Below are 17,143 nucleotides of genomic sequence, written 5' to 3' on the forward strand. Positions count from 1 at the left end.
ATGGTTGGAACAAGTAATTTTCTTTTTTCAGCCAATTGATGTACAGGAGTTCATTGCATTAATCTCCTTAAGTGACTAACAAGATCAGGCAGCCAACTATTTATTTGGTTGGGTGGACAGTGTGGAAATCAGACCAAACTCAACCAAACTCTCACAGTGGCCTCTGAAAAGGAAAGAATACTAAAGCAAAAAGATGCACTCTCCATCTTTATCCTAAGAATGACCCCTCCTCCATTTCTATGTAGGATTCTCCAGAAAGTGAGAGGAAATAAGGAAATAATCTATTGAGAATAAGCTATGCTGGGTAGGGCTAGTATAAGGATAGTTACAAAGTTACAACATGGACACTCCTGCCTTCCACAATCATCATTTATCCCCAGGATGGAAGACTCAGCCATTTTGGGCTGATGTTCCCTTATATGAAAACTCTATTGCAGACCAATAAGTTAGCATGCTAAGAAATTTTATTGGTTGTGATAACTCTTTAAAAATGTTGAGACACCTATGCCAGTGTATTTAGTATTTCAAAGTGCTAGGTATGGTAAAAGTTTTAAATTTTGGTCAGTTTAATATTCTATGAGGCTTAGATTGTTCATTAATTTAATTATTTCTCATATTTTTTCACTACCCTAGTATATTACATTTTTACTATTGACATTTGGGAAATTTCATTTATTTAATAAAGCCACTATCTTATGTGTATCAAAATGTTTCCCAGATTGGCAGTTGGCTACAGACATTTTTTTTTGGGGGGGGGGTCCTTTATACTTGGATTTATGTATCCAAGGTTTTTTTGTAAAATCAATTATTTGTGTAATTTTCATTACTCCAATAAAAATGTGAGCCTGTACAGCCTCAAGTAATAATCTACCAGGCTTTTCTTGAGCTGAGTAGTTTGAAGGACTAACTGAGGCATCCAAGTACTGTTTTACACAATCAAACACTCACTTTGCTGAATGTCTGGTGAGTTAAAGAACTAATAAATTGACTAAATAATAAATTTAATCTCAAATATTAGGTTATGATTTGTGAGAATGTATTTCCAATAAAGAAAAATGTATCTTGCTATTGGAACTTAACAGGAAAATAAGAAATTTACAAAAACAGAAATACAATGTTGTCTCCAAGAGAATGATTTCTTTTTTCCAAGGAACATTTTTTGCAAAATATTTCCCTATTCCAAGGGATAGTTTTCAGTAATACCAACCAATTTATCAACCATAGTATGCAGGGTACACTTACCGTTAAGAATATCTTTTGAAAGATGAAATTTAAAAAGAATACATGAAGTTTTAAAGAAGAGAGTTAGAGGAAGCAGTTAAGACTACTCAGGCACTTCTTTTTGTAAGCCTGACTCTCACTGATTTAAAGAAGGCAAACAGAGATTTACTAGGAAATCACACAGTGAAGACCTTATACCAGGAAAAGTTCATAGGTCTTTTAGGTAAATTTATGAACAGAGTATAAATTCACACTAAGTAATATTTTATTAAATGAAATGTTTCCTCTGAGCTTTTCTCTCTTTAAAAATATAAAAGGCTATAATACAAAATTTTGAATCAATCAACAATGACATCTTTCCATCAGTCCAAAACAATTCATAAAATTTATTTTTTAACAGATTATTTTAATTGCATAATATTAACTGGAAATTAAAAATGTACTCCAGATAATTTAATAGTTCATAAAACCTTTGTCCTAATAAAAATCCTCACCTTGTTTTTTTCAATAGTGTTTCATACAAAATCAAAATATTATTAATCCTAGAATTTTATGTTTTATTTTATATGTAAAGTGCGTCTGGAGATTCACAGTGAGAAAATAGCCAAATATAAAGTGATCCAAATCCATAGAGATATCACGTAAGAATAATGATCCAAAAGTCAATTAAAAGTTCCTTTATTTTTTTAGCAGATGAGGGGAGTTGGGGAGACAGTCAGAAGGGAAGCCTTATCTTGGGTGCCATCTAGTGGACTACTAAAAAATGCCATTGTCTAAAGTGGAAGTTAAAATGATGGTTATAACAACTTGAGCTCTTCATCTAACCATGAAATAATAATGAGCATCTACTGAAACATACATGGACTTAAGAAGTAAAATTGTCTTAAGTAACATTGAAAATTATAGAGGGAATTTCTGTAAATAGAGACACTATTATCTTCATGAATATATTTATAAACATGCTGAAGTAATCAGATAAAGAAAATGCTTTTAATACTTTTAAGAGATTTTTAACATTAAAATCACAGTCTTGAGTTCTTTAAAGTTCTTTAAACTTTAGTTTCTTTTCTAAATTAAAATTAAAAGTTAAATAATTTTGTGTAAAAACATTTATTCTCACTATATGATTTTTATGACCATCTTTTGCGAATATCATCTTAGGAGAGGAATGAAGAGCCTTTCCACTATTCCTTGACTGTCAATTTTTAATAAGATCCCAAAATATTCCTATTATTTGTGACCTCTTTATTTCTAATCAGCTCTTTTGACTTTGGGGCCAAATTGAGTGCGCTTGCTACTGCTTGAGCCACATCCCCAGCCCCTCCTCTTTGGTTTTGTACACCCTTTTGCATTGTTTTTGACACTGTAATGCCTTCTTGTCTCCTTCAGTGTTTGCTACTAATCCCAAGGACTCTAACTAGAAAACTTTTGTGATCTCTAATTATTTTCTTGACAAATCCTTTGTCTCTCTATTCAAGCAGTGTTTACTCATTTGTCATATTCACCTTCCTGCTGTTCCTAAGGTTATGTCAGTGATTGAGAAATATAATTTTAATACCTTAGTTGAAAAATATTGGTAGGCACTTAATGGAATTCCTTAACTAGTTTTCTCACCATTTGGGGGAAATTGACAAGAATCTACTGAGCTCCTGCTATATGTTTGGATCTAGCTTAAATTGTTTTGGAATTATTGAAGAAAAATAACAGTCTCCACAGTCTTAACAGTGTCAAATAATCAGCTTAGTGAGATTATCAGTTGTGAAACAACAAAAAGCAATATGAAATAAGTGCTACAGTTTGTGGTATTAACAGAAGTGTAACAAATTCATAGAAAATTAAAAAAAAATAGAGAGGAATGGTTTTAATTAGAGAGGAATGGTGTTAATGAATTTATGTGAAGTATGGCACTTATGTACTAAAATCTCTTAAGGTTTGTGTGCCCCCCAAATTTATATACTGAAATTATAATGATATTAGGAGGTGGGGTCTTTGTGGAGGTGATTAGCTCATGAGAGTGGAACCGCCATGCATGGTATTAGTCACCTTATGAAAGTGACCAGAGAGTTGCCTTGCCTATTCTATCATGTGAGGACACAGAGAAGATGTTCCCTCTATGAACCGGTCTAGTCCTGGCCTCATATCAAATATAACAGTACTTTATTCTTGAACATCCTAATATCAAATACTGTAAGAAACAGATTCCTATTTATAAGGTACCTAGTTTGGGCTACTTTGCTGTAGCAGCTTGAAAAGACAAAGACATTGGTTTAAATCATTTGAAAATAGGTGGAATAAAATATGTGGCATACCTTACTTTATTACTTGTTTATTATTACCTATATTTTCTAACAAATGCTGTTTCCACTAAGCCTTGATGCTGTGGTACTAATTTTTGTGTTTTTTATCAGAGTGATAATGAATTTGTGTTTAGGGTTATTTTAAATAAAAACAGCTAAGAAAGAATTTAGGAGAATTCATTGTCATTTTCTAGCATTTTTATACACTGTGATTATCTTTCAGTTTTCTTATCCTGGACTATGTCAAATAATGACATACGTTTTGGTTTTGTTGATAATTCAACTCCTAATTTACAAAGTTGAAGAGACTTAAACAGCATCTGGAAAGAAGGTAGGAAATTTTTAAGTTCATAAGATCCAGGGCAAACATGAGACTAAATGGAGAAAGTTATGGCATGGCTCAAGGAAAGCCACAGTAAGCAACTTAATAAAATCCAGAAATATGTACGGAAGTGAAAAAATCATCACTACTTGAATTTATGAACATTGTAATTCATGTAATTAATTTTTATCTGTAACATGCATTCAAATTAAATATTGTACATGTTAACAAGGAACCATGTAATGTTTCCATATTTGCATATTTTGTGTACTCTTTAGAAGGTAGTGAAGATTTGTATGTGAGGTGTCCACCAAAAGCTCATGTGTGAGACAATGCAAGAGGGTTCAGAGAAGAAATGATTAGGTTGTGAGAGCCTTAAACTAATCAGTGAATTAATCTCATAGGGTTTAACTGAATGGTAACTGGAGGCATGTGGGGTGTAGATGAGGGAGATAGAGCATTGGGGGTGTGGCTTTGGGCATATATTTGTACTTGGAGAGTGGAGCCTCTCTCTCTCTCTCCTCTGCTTTCTGATTGTCATGTGAGCTACTTTCCTCTGCCAACTTTTCTGCCATGGTGTTCTGCTAGAGGAATAGAGCCAGTTTTCTAGGAACAAAGACTTCTGAAACCATGAGCTCTCAAATAAACTTTTCTTTCTCTACAATTGTTCTGGTTGGTTCTGTTAGTCACAGCAGTGAAAAATCTGACTAAAACAAAGGTTAAACATATTTATCCTTGAACCTATACTATTTCTTTATGGAGGAAACATCGAAATTCATTCATCTTCCTTTTGAAAGGTACAGTGGTTCTTTGTGATCTACAATTACCTTTCTCAATGAGAGCACAGCAGGCTTTCTTGTTTATATCCAATTGCAGCTTAGTGTTCATGGATCAACCTTTTCCTATTCCTCCTTCTCTCTCACTCTCCCCAGCCTCTGGTAACTGCCATTTTATTCTGAAGTGCCACAGTCTGGCTGGGCATAATTCAGGAGCCACTTGTCAAAAGAAAATGAACTTTATTTTTAGAACACACACACACTGCACCACACAGTTCTTCAGGAAAACCCTCAGAGCCCAACTGCCACCACCGGCTTCCCACAAGCCTCTCCACCTCCCCCACTCCTCCTGCTCTTGAGGCTGATTGGCTGGGTCGCGTGGGCGGAGCCAAAAAAAGCCCCCCAATGAGTAGCTCCTGGTCTGAAAGGGCGGGGAAACAGCCCAATGAGCATCACCACAGAGGAGCCAATCAGTTGGCAGCTAGAAGTTTGCTGGGCCGCTGTGAGCAAATTATCAGCTGGCGGCTGGAAGTTTGTTGGGGCCCCTTCAGCTGTGGCTTTCAACACTGAAGATTATGGGATCAGGTTTTTTTTGACGCAACAGTTGTTAATTGGGGTTTAGTCACTGTGACTAAAACAACTGACACAAACAACTTAAGGAAGAAAAGTTTATTTTGGCTACAGTTTCAGTCCTTGGTTAGTCAACTTCATTGCTCTGAAACTGAGGTAAGATAGAATATTATGGTGAAAGGGCAAGGTGGAGGAAAGCAACTCAGTTCATGGTAGCCAGGAAACAAGAGAGAGAGAGAGGAGAGAAGGAAGGATTGATGAGAAGATAAATTCAGGGCAAACCCCCAATGACCTACTTCTTCCAACTAGGTTATACCTAGTAGTTGATTCAGCTATCAGTGGATTAATCTACCAAATGGATTAATCCACTGATGAATTCAGAGTCCACATGATCCAATTATTGCCTAATTACAACATTCAAACCTTGCTGCACTAGGGGCCATGTTTTCAACATGAGACTGTGTGGAGTATTACACTTCCAAACCATAACACAGCATATGAATGAGATCTTGGAGTACTTGGTACTTGTGTTTCTGCATCTGGTTTATTTCCCTTAACACGATGACCTCCAGTTCTATCCATTGTTGGTGCAAATGACAGGATTTCATTCTTTTGTATGGCTGAATAATATTCCATTATATATACACAGCCTTTTCTTTATGCCTTTATTACTTTATAGACACTTATGTTGTTTCCATTTCTTGGTTATTTTGAATTGTGTTGCAATAAGAACGGGAGTACAGATGTGTTTTGTACATACCATTTTTTTTTCCTTTGGATATGTACCCAGTATGGGGATTATTATATCATATGATAGTTCTATTTTTAAAAATTTGAGAAAACTTTTACAGTTTGATATAAGAGCTACTAATTTGCATTCCCATCAGGAGTGGGCAATAGTTCTCTTTTCTATACATCCTTACCAGCACTTGTCACCTTCAGTATTTTTTATAATGGCCATTTTACTGGAATGAAGTGATAATCTCATTGTGGTTTTTATTTGCATTTCTCTGATAATTAGTGTTGTTGAGAATCTTTGCATAAACCTGTTGACCATTTGTATGTCTTCTTTTGAGAAATGTCTATTGCTAATTTTTATGGGGGGTATTTCTATAACAGTCTTTAACAGACAAAACTGAGTAGATTACTGGTTTCTAAGAATAAGGTATCAAGGGAGAGATAGATGTGGCTACAAAAAGCATCCTTGAGTTGATAGAACAGTTCTATATCTTGATTCTGATGTTGAATAAATCTTATGTGATAAGTACAATGTGGACTGCATGCACAAGTGCCTGCACATATAAACACACATGTGGGTTGTTTTTTGTTGTGCATTTTTAAATTCTAATTTGTTATATAGGACAATAGAATGCATTACAATTCATGCTACACATATAGAGAACAATTTTTCATATCTGGTTGTACATAAAGTATATTCACACCAATCATGTGTTCATACATGTATTTAGGTAATAGTATCAATCTCACTCCACCATCTTTTTTTACAACCATGCCCTCTCTCTTCCTCTCCCACCCCTTTGCCCTATCCCTATTTAGAGTTCATCTAATCCTCTAATGCTCTCCCTCCAAACCCCACTATAAATCAGCCTCCTTATATCATAGAAAACATTTGACATTTGTTTTTTTTGGTGATTGGTTAACTTCATTAGCAATATATTCTCCAACTCCATCAATTTACCTGCAAATGCCATGATTTTATTCTCTTTTATTGCTGAGTAATATTCCATTGTGTGTGTGTGTGTGTGTGTGTGTGTGTGTGTGTATGGATATATATGAAAACATGATATATATATATCATGTTTTCTTTAGCCATTCATCTACTAAAGAGCCTTTAGGTTGATTCCACAGTTTAGTTATTGTGAATTGTGCTGCTATAAATGTTGATGTGGCTATGTCCCTGTAGTATGCTCTTATCAAATCCTTTGTGTATAAACTGAGGAATGGGATAGCTCAGTCAAATGGTGGTTCTATGCCCAGCTTTCCAAGGAAACTCCATACTGCTTTCCGTATTGGCTGCTCCAATTTGCAGTCCCACCAGCAATGTATGAGTATTCCTTTTCCCCCACATCCTCGTCAATACTTATTATTGTTTGTATTCTCAATAGCTGCCATTCTGACTATAGTGAGATGAAATCTTAGAGTGGTTTTGATTTTCATTTCTCTAATTGCTAGAGATGATGAACATCTTTTTATATATTTGTTGATTGATTGTATATCCTCTTCTGAGAAGTGTTCGTTCAGTTCCTTGGCTCATTTATTGATCAGATTATTTGTTTTTTGTTTGTTTGTTTGGTGTTTAGTATTTTGAGTTCTTTATATACCCTAGAAATTAGTGCTCTACGTGATGTGCAAGGGGTAAAAATTTGCTCCCAAGCTATAGACTCTCTGACTCTCTGTTTACCTTACTGATTTTTTTTTCCTGAAAAGAAGCTTTTTAGTTTGAATCCATCTCATTTATTGATTCTTCATTTTAATTCTTGTGCTATTAAGGAAGTTGGGGCCTAATCTGACAAGATGGAGATTTGGGCCTACTTTTTCATCTAACAGGTGCAGTTTCTCTGGTTTAATTCCTAGGTCCTAGATCCATTTTGAGTTGAGTTTGTGCATGGTGAAGTATAGGGGTTTAATTTCATTTTGTCGCATATGGATTTCCAGTTTTCCCAGCACCATTTGTTGAAGAGGCTATCTTTTATCTGATGTATATGTTTAGCGCCTTTGTCAAACTGTAATTTTGTGGGTTAGTCTCTGTGTCCTCTATATTTATTGTACCATTAGTCTACAAGTCTATTTTGGTGCTAATACTATGCTGTTTTTGTTACTATTGCTCTGTAGTATAGTTTAAGGTCTTGTATAGTGATGCCACCTATTTCACTCTACTTGCTAAGGATTGCTTTAGCTATTCTGGATCTCTTATTTTTCTAGATGAATTTCATGACTGCCTTTTCTATTTATATGAGGAATGTCATTAGGATTTTGATTGGAATTGCGTTAAATCTGAATAGTGCTTTTGGTAGTTCGATCACTTTGATAATATTAATTTTGACTATCCAAGACCAAGGGGATTCTTTCCATCTTCTAAGATCTTCTTTAATTTCTTTCTTTAGTGTTCTGTAGTTTTCATTGTGTAGGACTTTTACCTCTTTTGTTAGGTTGATTCCCAAGTATTTTATTTTATTTTTATTTTTTGAGGCCATTGTAAATGGGGTAGTTTTCCTCATTTCCCTTTCTGAGGATCTGTCACTGATATGCAGAAATGCCTTTGATTTATGGGTATTGATTTTGTATCCTGTTACTTTGCTGAATTCATTTACTAGTTCTAGAATTTTTCTGATGGAACTTTTTGGGTCTTCTAGGTATAGAATCATATCATCAGCAAATAATGCTAATTAGAGTTCTTCTTTTCCTATTCATATCCTTTAATTTCTTTCATCTGTCTAATTGCTATGGCCAGTGTTTCAAGAAATATGTTAAAAAGAAGTGCTGAAGGAGGGCATCCCTGTCTTGTTCCAGTTTTTAGAGAGAATGCTTTTATTTTTTCTCCATTTAGAATGATGTTGGCCTGAGGCTTAGCATACATAGATTTTAAGATTGAGATACATTCCTGTTATCCCTAGTTTTTATAGTGTTTTGAATATAAAAGGGTGCTGTATTTTGTTGAATGCTTTTTCTGCATCTATTGAGATGATCATATGATTCTAATTTATTGATTTTCATATGTTGAACCAACCTTGTATCCCTGGGATGAACCCCACTTGATCCTGGTGCACTATCTTTTTGATATATTTTTGTATTCAATTTGCCAAAATTTTTTTGAGAATTTTTCCTCTATTTCTATTAGAGACATTAGTCTGAAGTCTTCTTTCTTTCATGTCTTGGAATCAGGGTGATACTGGTCTCATAGAATGAGTTTGGAAGTGCTCCTTCTTTTTCTATTTCATGAAATAATTTGAGGAGTATTGTTATTAGTTTTTCATTAAAGGTCTTATAAAACTCATCTGTGTATCCATCCAATCCTGGGCATTTCTTGGTTGATATGCTTCTGATGGTATCTTCTAATTCTTTGCTTGAAATTGATTGGTTTAAATTGTGTGTATCAGCCTGATTCATTTGGGGCAAATAATATTATAGTAGAAATTTACCCATGAATTTGATATTTTCTATTTTATTGGAGTACAAGCTTTCAAAATAATTTCTAATTATCTTCTGTATTTCTGTAGTGTCTGTCATGATATTTCCTTTTTCATCACATATTTTAGTAATTTGAGTTTTCTCTCTCCTTCTCTTCATTAAGAGGGCTAAGGGTTTTTCAATTTCATTTATTTTTTCAAAGAACTAACTTTGTGTTTTGTCAATTTTTTAAATTGTTTCTTTTGTTTCAATTTCACTGATTTAAGCTCTGACTTTAATTATTTCCTATCTTCAACTAATTTTTGTGTTGGTTTGTTCTTCTTTTTCTAGGGCTTTGAGATGTAATTTGACAACAAATAAGATGTCACTTATTTGTTGACTTTTTTTTTTTTCTTTTAAGGAACGACCTCCATGCAATGAACTTTTCTCTTAGTATTGCCTTCATAGTGTCCCAGAGATTTCTATGTTTTACAAGTGTTCTCATTTACCCCTAAGAATTTTTTTTTATCTACTCTTTGATGTCTTTTGCAATCCAGTGTTCATTCAGTAGCATCTTATTTAGTTTCCATGTGTTGGAGTAGCTTTTATTTTTTATTTTATCATTGTTTTCTAGTTTCATTATTATCTGATAGAATTCAGGGTAGTATCTCTACTTTTTTGTATTTGCTAAGAGTTGCTTTGTGGCATAATATAATGTCTATTTTAGAGAACAATCCCTGTGCTGCTGAGCAGAAAGTTTATTTGTTCATTGAAGAATGAAATATTCTATATATGTCAGTTAAGTCTAAGTTATTGGTTGTATTATTCAGTTCTATAGTTTCTTCATTCAGCTTTTGTTTGGAAGATCTATCCAGTGGTGATAGCATGGGTTAAATCACACGGAATTATTGTGGTGTTGTCAATTTAACTCTTGAATTTCAGAAGATTTTCTTTGATAAACAGAGATGCCACATTGTTTGGGGCATACATATTTATAATTGTTATGTCTTGCTGGTGTATGGTTCTCTTAAGTAGTATTAAATATCTTTCTTTATCCCTTTTGATTAACTTTAGCTTAAAGTCTACTTTATTTGATAATAAGATGTAAAACCCTGATTGTTTCTGCAGTCCATGTGAGTGGTGTAATTTTTCCCAACATTTCACCTTCAGTCTGTGTATGTCTTTTCCTATGAGATGAGTCTCTTGGAGGCAACATATTGTTGTTGTTGTTTTTAATCCAATCAGCTAGCCCATGTCTTTTGATGGTGAGTTTAGGTCATTAACATTCAGGGTTATTATTGGGACATGATTTATATTTCCTGCCGCAGTCTGGCTGGGCACAAATGCCGCAGTCTGGCTGGGCACACAATCACGAGCCACCACACAGCTTGTAGATTCAAACAGCAACTCTTTATTCCCGAACTCACACCAGCCGTCTACAATCACGTTCTGGGGAAATCCACGTTCTTTGCCCAAATCCACATCCACTGGGCTTCTATCTCCCAAAAAATACTGTCTGAATCCCGTGAGAACTCAAGGGGAACTCAGGCAGCAGGATACGCCCTATTCCTAGCAGGAGTAATCTTAAACCTGGAACGCCCTAAACTGGAACGCCCTAAACCCAATTATCCTAAACCGGAACACCCTAATCCGCCCTGGTCCTTGAGCAAGGTCACCTACATTCAATGTCACTGCAACATGGGGTACGCTGGCAAGGAAATTGTCATACCTACTTGGCTAATGGCTCCCAGCATTTCCAGTCATTTTTGTTATTTAACTTGACTTGGTTTCTCCTTTGATTAGTTTTTCCTTTAGTGTAATACCTCCCTCTTCTGATTTTCATTGTTGTTTTTTGTTTCTTCTTCATAGAATATTTTGCCAAGAATGTTCTGTAGTGCCAGCTTTCTACCTGTAAATTCTTTTAACTTTTGTTTTTCATGGAAGGTTTTTATTTCATCATGAAATCTTAATTTTTCTGGATACAAGATTCTTGGTTGACATCCATTTTCTTTAAAAGCTTGATATATGTTGTTCCAGAATCTTGCAGCCTTCAGGGTCTGGGGTGAAAAATCTGCACATAACCTAATTCCCCTATATGTAATATGATTCCTGTCTTTCATGGATTTTAATATTCTCTCTTCATTCTGTATGTTAGGCATTTTCATTATAATGTGCCTTGGTGTGGATCTGTTGTGATTTTGTACATTTGGCATCCTGTAAGCCTCTTGAATTTGGCTTTCCAATTTTTTCTTTATGTTTGGAAAATTTTCTGATATTATTTCATTGAATAGACTGCTCATTCCTTTGGTTTGGAACTCTATGACTTCCTTTATTTCAGTAACTCTTAAATGATCTTTTTATGCTATTGCATATTTCTTGAATGTTCTGCTCATGGTTTCTTACTATTTTCACTGTGTGGTCTACATTCTTCTCAAGAGTATATATTTTGTCTTCATTGTCTAAGGTCCTATCTTCCAAGTGGTCTAATCTGTTGGTGATGCCTTCAATTGAACTTTTAATTTGGTTTAAAAGTTTAAAAGTTCAAGGATTTCTTTTTGGTTTTTCTTTGAAACCCCTCTATCTCCCTATTGAAGTAACATTTTGTATTTGTTTATGTAGCTCTTTGTCAAAATGATCTTGTGCTGCCTGTGTTTGCTCTCTTATATCATCCTTTAATTTATAGAACATTTTAATTATGTACATTCTTTACTTCTTCTCTGTCATTTTATCTGCTGTGCTGGCCATGGATTCTACTAATGTGGTATCTTGATTTGTTTGGGATACTTTCTTCCCTTGTCTTTTCGTATTGCTCATGGTCTTCCCTTCTAGCACTGTAGATCTGAGGCATTATTATTTTTATCCTATATGCTTATGGTGCCTCTTTAGGGTTTCAATATCTCTTCTTTCAGGGATAGGACAATGTTAACAGATCCCAATATAGACAATATACCACCTAAAAACCAATAGCTGGTAATAGACATTTACAAATTGGTTACAATGTACAGAAATGGTGAATTCAATTATTATCCACAGTATAATCAGTAAGTTTGTGAAAGTGTTTACAGTTTCTAATGGTGGACAAAGAACAGGGGTGAGGTGTAGGAAGATATGCTGAGTAGGTAGGAGGTAAGGATATACAGTTTGAAAGAGAAATGAAAGAAGGTGGTTAGTAGCAGGCAAGTAGAGAGGAAATAATTTGGGGTAGACAAGTAAGTGGGAAGACAAAAGAGTACATAAAGTAAACACACATATATATTAAGAAAAATTTAAAAATGTTAAAATAGTAAAAATTGGAAAAAAATGAAAATAAAATAATGTACAACACCACTGTAATATACTCTTCAGTTGCCTCAGTCCTCCATATTCTAATTCATGCACAGTACTTGGTTTCACATATGTTGGGGATGTGAGGGTGGGAAAATAGAGATGGAGAAAAAAGAAAAAAAAATCTTGAAGGAAAAAACAAGGATTGTTTTGGTTGGAGATCAGTATCTTTGCTGCTTCCCTTCTCATCCAATAAGTGGGATTGTCTGTTGTTAGCTGGTATTTCATCCCTCAGGTTGGTGAGATAACCAGGAAAAGAGGGTTGGTCCTGGGTAGAAGGTACTTGGAAGTGGGATGTGGCACCCGCCTGTCCCTGAAGGGAGACTTATCATAGGGATCTCTTTTTGGGCCTGCTCCTGTGATGTGAGTGCCTGTCTTTATCTCCTTATCTCCCCTGAAGACCTCCCAGTTCTAGGTCTCTAGTCTAAACTGAATCACACGTGCCCTCTCCCTTAGTGTTTCCTAATAAAGGACCTCTATCTTCGGGGCTTTTGTGTGTGGTACTTTGGGTGTGCTGGACACCTGCACCACTGAGAGCAGTTTTGTGTTGGATAGTCACTGAGGCAGGCCAGCAGCTGCTGGCAAGAGCGGGGAGTTAGGACTGGGTACCTGGCCAGCTGGAGTTCCAAACTGGGAGTTGCCCCCACTAAAGATGGTGATGAAGGTGACCCAAGATGGAGGCATTTGCTTTCAGATATGGGGTGTTGATCAGATGGGGGGAGCCAGATGATAGTGTTAGACGATGAGTGCAGAGACAGTCTGTGACGTGCAGCATGTGGCTGTGGCTGTCTTCAGAGCCTGTGTGTAGTTCCATGGTGCAGACCTGCTATAGTGCATAGAGGACTATCTCTATTACTGCAGAGTCCCAAGATGGAGGTTACTGGGGGAGCCCCACATTGATTTATGGGGGTCCACACAGGAGTGGTGGCTGAAGATCCTGTCCATAGGTAGCTACCAGGTGTCCTGTGTGGGACCTGCTTTCAGGATTTCCACTTGGGTGGGTGGCCAAAACTTTTACATGGGTGCTGATGCTGATGATCCTGCTCAGGCACTCAGTAGTCCTGTCTGGGTGAGTAGTTGGGAGACTAACTCTGATGCTGAGGCCTGGAGCCCTTCAGGGCATGGTGGCGGTGATTCCTGTGTGAAAGCAAAAAATATCACTAGCAGAAAAACAGTATTACCACTTCTTGAGTCCCAGGTCATAGAGTGACACAGAATGCCACCTCTCTCTGGCCTACATCTTGGATCTCCACATGTGGGTACTTTTAACATTGAAAAAATCCAAATAGGGTTTGGGGTTGTAGCTCAGTTGTAGTGCGCTGTCCTGGCAGGTATAAGCATTGGATTCAATTCTCAGCAGCATATAAAAATAAATAAAGGCATTGTGTCAATCTACAAATAAAAATATTTTTTAAAAATAAAATAAAATTCAAATAATGTTTGTGGTTCACAGAAATATTAACTTCCTAGTTGTGATATAATGCTATAATGTTATTGTTATGCAATATGTTGTCATTGGAGGAAACTTAGTGAAGTACCTTCCCTGTAGTATTTCATATAACTGCATGCAAATTTCAAAGTACCAAATAAACACATCATGTTAGTCAACTTTATGTCACTGTGACCAAAACACTTGCGAGGAACAATTTAGAGGAGGAAAAGTTTATTTTGGTTTATGATTTCAGAGATTCAGTTCACGGTCAGTTGACTATTGCTCAGGGCCCAAACTGAGGCGGGATATCATGATAGGAGGGCATTGCAGAGTGAAGCTGCTCAGTTCATGGAACTCAGTAACCAGAGAAAAAGAGAGAGAAGTCAGCAGAACACTACATAATTTCCAATGACATGCCTCCAGTGACCTAACTTATTTCAGCAACTCAACATCTGCCTATCATTACCATCCAATTTGTCCATTCAAATTACGATGGACTCATTAGGTTGCAGCTCTCAGAATCTAATATTTCCTTTCCTGCATTAAAACAGAGCTTTTCAGGACACATATATTCAAATCATAACACACACACACACACACACACACACTCAGAATAAATATTTAGGTAGACAGTAATATGAAAACACAGGAGAATGAGAAGAAGAGAAGGATTGAAACCAGATTTTGAGATGAAATTTGCACTTCTGTTGGTGGGTATGGTCTGTATAAGATGGGCTGCTGCCCCGAGAAAGCCCCTTTTAGTGTTAGCAGCTAATCTCAGCAAGGTATGACTGATGGTGTTATCTCCCAGACTCACAGTCAGCAAAGCTGGATTCTTTTCCATTACCATTGAATGGTGTGTTGCAGCTTTCATTATTACAGGTCTAAATGATGGGTTATGCCCTCCAGTGATGCAGTAGATCCTAGAAGCTCACTGCCAACTTCTTTGCAGGTTCTTGTCTTGCAAATCTGAAGAATAAAACTCATGGGGCAATAAAAGGCAAGAGTGAGAGGAGTAGGATTTATTCAAGTTTGAAGAATAGAAACAGAACTCTCAGGGGCAGGAGAAAAGCCTCACAAGGATTGCTACTTGAGTGTGCTTGTCTAGGGGTTTTATATAGCATTTGGGTCAATGCTGTTTTTCCAGATGTATGCTAATCAGGGTTTGGAAACATACTAACACCATTGGTTAACCCAGCAATCCCATTCAGGTCTGCCCCACTTCCATTTTCCCATGCTGTTTGGGAAGCTGGAGATTGAGGTCTTGAGATGATGGACGCTGGGTGTTTCAGGCTGCAGCACTGAGTGGAGTGGGCACTGGCACCAGGCCTGGCTGGGCTCAACCAGGTTGTCACAGTGTGACAGGTTTGCACATCCTGGCTTGCTTTGGCCCTGGCTCAGGAGCCTAATGCCCAAGCTGGCATGGAGGGCTCCGCTTATCACCTGTGCTCCAGCCAGCCCTGGCTGCCACTATGAAGCTCCACTCCTGCTTTTTTTTGGGGATTAATCAGCTGACACTAAGGCTCGAAGTCAGGGAGCCATGTCAAGAGCAGGGGGAAGAAAAAGAGAAAATTAAATCAAGAAAAATGAAGAAGAATACAAATAAAATTTGAAATAGTAACATAAAATTAAAAATGTGTAATATAGAGATTCAATGAAGCCAATTTTTCATTTTTTAAGGAGCTAATAAGTTCATAAAATCCTGTCAAGACTGGTTAAGAACAAAAATTACATAGAAAATCTATGTTTGTAATGAAAAAATGGGAACATTATTACATATAATATAAATGTTATAATTGTAATGAGGCTCAATGAACAACTCAATGCTACAAATTAATAGAAGAAAGTTCTTCCAAAACTTATTTTTACCAAAATGACACAAGCAGATATTTCCAAAAATTTAGTCTTATATCTATGAAATAATTGAATTTATAATTTAGAGTTCTTTCAGTAGTAAAACTGAATAATTAGGTAGCTTCACTGATAAATCTGACTAACCATTGAATGAATAATAACATAAAAAATACACACATTCTCCAAGGATAAGAAAAAATCATTTATTTATATAACCAGCATGACCAACTTAAAATTTGATAAGTACATTACAAGAAAGGACCAATCTTTCTCATAACATGAAGTTAAATATCCAAATAATACTGTGTAACTAAGTCTACAAATATTTTAAAAAGAAACATGTAATAAAAAAATAAAATTTGAATTTCTGTTGCTATCCATAAGAATGTGGCTTAATTCCACATATACAATGGTTGAAAGAAATTTGCAAGAAAAATAAGTTGTTACATATGTGTGATTCCAATTACATAAAATATAAACAGGGAAAACCTATCTGGGTTTTTTGTTATGAGAATTGTGTTATCTATGTGAAGAAGTAAGGGATAATTACCAGATATGACCACAAAGATGTTCCTAGAAATATGATAAATCACTTTTGTTGACCTAGGTCAGTTAGATGAATGTAAACAGTGGTTGCTATATTACTTATTCAAATATTCTAAAAATAAAATATATAACTGGGCCCAGTGTCACATAAGTATAATCCCAGCAAGTCAGGAGTGTGAGGCAGATGATCCCAAGTTTGAGGCCAGCCTCAGAAATGGAGTGAGGATAAAATAATAAAATAAAATAGTATAAATGGGGTACGCAGCAAGGGTTCACTTCCCATGGAGAAAAACTGAGTCAAAGATACATTATGCTAGGGAGGTAGTGCTAATGAGAGAAATGATATTGAGAAGAAAATGAGCTTGGAAATGGGATGAGGAATTCAAATGACTTTAAGGTGGTATTCCAGTATCCTCAAAGAAAATTTGTTTAGACTGTTTGATATTAGCACTTAAATAAAAACGAAATCCTGCTTTTGGCATAAAGCAATTTAAATATATAAAAATTAATAAATTATCCTTTGGACTTCATATTTCAGGGCAGGACAAAAGCAAACCAGCAAAAGAAGCATTTTAAAAAATAAATTAAAAGTAGGACAACCACAATTTATTTCTCCTTACTTAACATTGTTGTCCAACTGATGATGTTGAGTTTAACAATATCTCGTTATAAT

The 17,143-nt window shown here is 35.7% G+C and overlaps 1 long non-coding RNA gene across 1 annotated transcript in view; it reads left to right on the forward strand.

The window, feature by feature from the left end:
* The window catches only part of LOC107136395, a 52,946-nt gene that overhangs the window by 13,167 nt on the left and 22,636 nt on the right, over positions 1–17,143 (forward strand). The window contains exon 4 of the long non-coding RNA XR_001502687.2: positions 3,742–3,849. This is a non-coding gene — a long non-coding RNA (uncharacterized LOC107136395). The remainder of the gene's footprint in view (positions 1–3,741; positions 3,850–17,143) is intronic.

Source organism: Marmota marmota, unplaced genomic scaffold (genome assembly GCF_001458135.2).
Source record: "Marmota marmota marmota unplaced genomic scaffold, marMar, whole genome shotgun sequence".
NCBI classification, from domain to species: Eukaryota; Metazoa; Chordata; class Mammalia; order Rodentia; family Sciuridae; genus Marmota; species Marmota marmota.